The sequence below is a fragment of the Phyllostomus discolor genome, chromosome 15 (assembly GCF_004126475.2).
Source record: "Phyllostomus discolor isolate MPI-MPIP mPhyDis1 chromosome 15, mPhyDis1.pri.v3, whole genome shotgun sequence".
In the NCBI taxonomy this organism is placed as follows: Eukaryota; Metazoa; Chordata; class Mammalia; order Chiroptera; family Phyllostomidae; genus Phyllostomus; species Phyllostomus discolor.
In genome coordinates, this window is record NC_040917.2 from 5,922,916 (window position 1) to 5,928,734 (window position 5,819).

The 5,819-nt window shown below is 38.8% G+C and overlaps 1 protein-coding gene across 5 annotated transcripts in view; it reads left to right on the forward strand.

Annotated features, from left to right (window-relative positions):
* The window catches only part of ARID4B (AT-rich interaction domain 4B), a 138,965-nt gene that overhangs the window by 11,851 nt on the left and 121,295 nt on the right, over positions 1 to 5,819 (forward strand). The window lies entirely within an intron of this gene.

A 5,819-nucleotide genomic window follows, 5' to 3' on the forward strand; every position in this document is an offset into this window, starting at 1 on the left:
TGTTTTTTCATTTTTCAACCAAGCTAAATCAGATCTGTGAACATTTTGATTACTAGGGGCTTTAAATTCTCCATCAGATAAGGTTGGCGATCTCCTCCTTGCTTAGTTTTCTTTCTGAGGTTTTGCTCTGTTTCATTTGGGCCATATTTCTCTGTCTTGATGCACCTGAGAAGTTGTAAGAGGGTGGGACCTTAGGTATTCACCTGGGCAGGGCAACCTGCCCTCTGCTGCCCTGGTGGTGCTGCCTGTGAGGGAGGGGCTAGAGAGGGAACAGTGCAGCTCAACTGCTCGTCTCTAGCGCACTTTCCAATAGACTCTCGTGTGAGACTGGGAGTTTCTCCCACCTGGGCAATCCTAGCCATAGTCCACAGTTGGCTCTGAGTCTCAGTTTTCTCTGTAAGTCATCCCCTCCTGTGCAGCCCCCAAGCTGGCAGCCAGCCCCACTCCCATGGTTTTTCTGAGTCGGCCAATGAGGTCCCACTGTCTTACCATCTTAACTGGTCTGGTTGCTTTTTCTTTAATTCCTTGGTTGTCGGAGTTCCATGCAGTTTGATTTTCTGGGGCTTTGGTTGTTGATTGATTTTAAATTGTTACCCTTTTGGTTGTGGGAGGAAGTGAGAGGTTTCTACCTACACCTCCATCTTGGCTGGAACTCCCCAAAGCTATCATTTAGACTTGAAGGACAGATAAAGTGATTCCCAGACAAGGTAAAGCTAAAGGAGTTCATCATCACCAAGCCCTTATTATGTGAAATGTTTAAGGGACTTATTTAAGAAAAATCAAAACTATGAACATTAGAATGACAACAAACTCAAAACTACCAACAACTGAACCTAAAAAACAAAAAGAAAAAAATTAGCAAACAACCAGAACAGGAACAGAATCATAGAAATGGAGATCACATGGAGGGTTATCAGCGAGGAGGGAGAGGGGGAAGAATGGGGGGAAAGGTACAAGGAATAAGAAGCATAATTGGTAGCTACAAAATAGACAGGGGACGGTTAAGAATAGTATAGGAAATGGAGAAGCCTAAGGACTTTTATGTATGACCCATGGATATGAACTAAGAGGGGGATTGCTGGAGGGAAGGGGGATACCAGGCAGAGGGGGGCAAAGGGGGTAAAATTGGGACAACTGTAATAAGCATAATCAGTAAAATATACTTTAAAAAGTACTGTAGGAACCCAGCTCTGTAGTGTCATCTGTTAGTTGATCTGCTGCCAGTTTTCTTAATAGAAGTACAATAGTAGTTTGCATATCTTTCTATTCTTACCATTAAAGAAACAGGTAATCATCTGGTCACTACTCATTTTATATTCTAATTTTCTTTTGTCTACATTGCTATACAACTAGAAAAAGAGTTTTTATTTAATTTCTGAAATGTTAGCATGTACATGATTAGCTTAAAATGTTCAACTTTTTTTTAAAGATTTTATTTATTTATTTTTAGAGAGAGGAGAAGGGAGGGAGAAAAAGAGGGAGAGAAACGTTAATGTGTGGTTGCCTCTCATGCACCCCCTGCTGGGGCCCTGGCCCACAACCCAGGTATGTGCCCCACCGGGAATGGGAGCAGCGACCCTCTGGTTCACAGGCCAGCACTCAAGCCACTGAGCCACACCAGCCAGGGCAAATGTTTGCCTTTTTGAATTTCTAAGAAGAATCCAAATGTTTTCAGTTATAAATAAAGATCCTTTGATTCAGGGAAATATTTTATGACATAACTTTAAAAGGGTGCTCAGAAAATCTGGAAGTGTAGTTTTTACCACACTGGGTATTATTTATGAAACTATTTATTATAAAAGTTAATGTAAGGCCCTGATCGGTGTGGCTCCATTGGGCGTCATCCACAAAGCAAAAGGTTGCCAGTTCGATTCCTGGTCAGGGCACACATATCTGAGTTGTGGGTTCAGTCCCCATATAGGGTGCATCCAGGAGGCAACCCAGTCACTGTTTTTCTTTCACAAGGCTGTTTCTCTCCCTCTCTTTCTCCCTCTCTTCCTGTCTAAAATTAAATAAATAAAATCTTTAAAAAAATGCTAGTGTGTTTGCTCTGGCCTTTTCTGCATTCAGTTATTTGTCTAATGGGGTCATCTGTGGCAAGGATGTACTTAGCTTTAGTATACAGTTTGAGATACATATTAAATTTTGCATTACTCTGCCTGGTGTGAGTGTTTTTCCAGCTTAACATTGGTGTTTGTAGTCAGGTGGTAGAGGCTGGGTCTGTGGGTCATTATTATGATTTGTAAGGAAGAAAATCTTACAGAAAATAGTGTATGTATCACTTTTAAACTATAAATTTAGCAGTTGTCAAAAGAATACTAATTCCGTATATAGTTTTATATTATTAAAATGTGTCAGATTATAGTATATCTTGCACAGTGGAATGGATGCTTTATATAGACTTTTCTTATTTAAGCCATTTTCTTCTAATTTATAGATAAATTTTTGGCAGTGTGACTTAACTCTAGGATGTTTGAAGTCCTGTGTCAAGGTTTTACAAGTAACAGACTGCTGTCTCCTAATTAGTAACCTTGCAGGATAATTGCTTATGAGAGCATAGTCATTAGTAACTGTTTAATAAGTTTCACTGAAAATCACGTTTTATCACCTAATAGCAGAAATGAAGATTATAAACTGTCAAACCTTTGAACAAATGACATTTAAAGAAAAAAATCACTTTGTACTCATGGTAAAAATTATACCTGAATGTGATTATAAGGCCATTTTGGTTTAGTTGGAGTGCCCAGTAAACAGTGTAGTTTAGTGATTATAAAAGCAGTATGGCTGGTGTGTGTGGGGGGGTGGATATCTCAATCCTAGTACTTTTCTCTCTGTACTTTCCTGTTGGAGTTTGGATGAGGTGATTTATTTTTGAAATGAAAGTAGACATCAGTTTCTTTCTTTCTTTTTTTTTTTTTGTAAAATGGGGCTAATATTACCTTACAAGATCCTGTAAGTACTAAATGAAATAACATTTAAAATGCTTTGTGCTGTGTTTGGCAAAGTTCTCAGTAGTCTGTACATGGTAGCAGTATCATCCTGGTAAAAGCCTGTCACTCCTATTTATAAACAGGTAGAATGAGGATTCTTTAATTAAGACCGCTTAGGATTGAATTGGGACTGTTCTTGCTTACCAAGTTGTGGGGAGTTTTCTTAAACTTTCGAAGAAGTCTGGTGGTATTGTCTAGAATGAGGGATGGTTGCGGTACTTACCTCATGGGATTGTTGGGAGTGCCTAAATGTAATAACAGGATCTACTACATAGTAAGTTCTCAATAGATTGCTGCTATTGTTATTAGTTCTATAGAAAGAATGCACAAACTCTTGTGAATTTAGGCTTTCAGTGTGATTTAGTGACTAGATTTTTTTTTTTTTAACTTAAACATTGATTTGGAAGTTTGGGAGAAAAATTGTAATTTTCTGATTAAGATTAAAACTCATTATTTTTGTCTTAGTGGAATCCTTTAAAACAAAATGTTTAATGGAATGTGAAAACCAGATTTCTTTATTCTGAGAACCTGTTGCTCCCATTTATCCTGTCCCTTCCTGTTGCAGAAACTTCCTCTCTTCTAATGTGCTGCTGGCTTGCTCAGATGAGATTCTTTCAAAGGAAAAGTAAATTTTACTTCCAAGCCTAGAGAGTTGTTACTGGATTAGGTGAACCACTGTAGATATTTATTTGCTGGGTAAGCCACCTCTAGTCTTGCTTATTTATGTAGAGCAAAAAAAAATGTTTCTCTTGATCAGATCACTGCTCTGATACGGCATTTAGTCACATGAAGCTGGTTTAGTACGGTGAGCTTGAGGGCGGGGGTGGGGAAGAGTACTGGAGCCCTGCCAAACCTGCAAGTCTCTGCTCTAGAGGAGGAGTAAAAGGGCAGCTGGACAGGCTGGAAGACAAAGGAGCTACTATTGCTGTCAAAGTTTAAATGGGACAGTTTGGCTTATGCTTATTTGAGAGTTTGTTTTTAAATTTAGCTTTTCATATTTTCAGTTTTATCTTGGTAAGGATATCTCACCAAGGACCCATTTCTGTTTTTTATCTAAGTATCCTCCCTTAAAGTAGTTCAATGCTTTTTTTAAAAAAAGTTGTTCAGTGTCAGAGGGCTTTGACATTTACTAAGAGATCTAATTTTGCTTTCTTCCAACTTGGAGAAATATTTTTCTAAGCTAGTTCTGTTTCTAACAAAATTAAGGAAGGTTTTTTATTACTACAAGAGCAATACAAGTTTGTTATAAATAATTAAAAATTACAGAAATGTATACAGTGAAGAGCAAAAGTCATTACCTTCCCCAGTTTTACTTCCTGTTGGCAACTTGAGTTGACAGTTTGGGGTATGTTCTTCCATACCTTTTTATTTGCACATGTAGACTTGTATATGAGTAGTTATTTTGTAATGTTTGCTTTTGCAAAGATGGGCTCATCTATACATACTGTTTGGAAACTTTTTATATCTTTCTATACCAGTACATAACAGATCTATGTCATTTTTTTTTGATGGCTTTAGCAAGATTTTATTTGTATTTAATATGCTATCTTCCTTAACAACAACTGATTTAGGTGGGGCAGCAGTCCCCATCCTTTTTGGCACCAGGGACCAGTTTCCTGGATGATTCAAGTGCATTACATTTCCCTCCTGCTATATGGTCTGGTACAGGTCTGTGGCCGGGGGGGCTGGGAACCCTTGGTGTGGGGCACCACGGTGCTTTTTGGCTTTAAATTTTGGTACATATGTAGAGGCTCACTTACAGCAGTATTTAGCACTCAGTGGTATTGTTACTCAGTACATATTGTTAATTTATTTGAATTAGTAGTAGTACCTAATACTACTAGGTAGTGAATAGTCTTTGAGTCATCTGTAACATTTTTGATAGTGTCTCATAGCCCTATTATTATTATAGCTGCTAAATACTAATGAAATGTAATTGCATGAGATTGCTATTAAAAGGTAAACTTTGAAGGTTAGTGAGGGAGAATCCTGTGCTAAAGAATCTAATGCTGTTCTTGGGATCCCTAGAAGCATTTATTAGAAAGGTTAATTTTGGGACACACCACTGTAGGCAGTGACCCCAGCAGATGGTAGGGTCAAAATATGTGGTTTATGAAGAATTTTTTAACAGTACAGTTATAGTGTCCTAAAATGGCACATTATGTTTCTAAAGTTTCCTATTCATTAGTTATTTCTTATCCCTTTGAGGCAGGTCAGCAGCATTTTTTCCTTTTTTATGAGTGAAGAAGCAGATGCAAAGATGTTGAGTGATTTGCCCACAGGCACACGTTAACTGATGGCAGAGTCTGTTCTCTTGTTAGTAAATGGAAGCATGTTGACTCTACTAGTTATGAGTAGTAAGGTTGTTGCCATGTAGTGACCTTCTGCCGGCTTTGGAATAGTGAATGTAGTTTAGAAATCCTTTACCGGCCCCGGCTGGTACTGTAGCTCAGTGGATTGAGCGCCAGCTGCGAACCAAAGTGTCGCAGGTTCGATTCCCAGTCAGGGTACATGCCTGGGTTGCAGGCCATGACCCCCAGCAACCGCACATTGATGTTTCTCTCTCTCTATCTCCCTTCCTTCCCTTTCTAAGAATAAATAAATAAAATCTTAAAAAAATCCTTTACTTGCTTTCTTCGTTGAAAGAAAGCGGCTTGAGAGCGCGGGCTGGGAACCAAAGTGTCCCAGGTTCGATTCCCAGCCAGGGTACATTCCTGGGTTGCAGGCCATAACCCCCAGCAACCGCACATTGATGTTTGTCTCTCTCTCTCTCTCTCTCTCTCTCTCCCTCCCTTCCCTCTCTAAAAATAAATAAATAAATAAATAAGA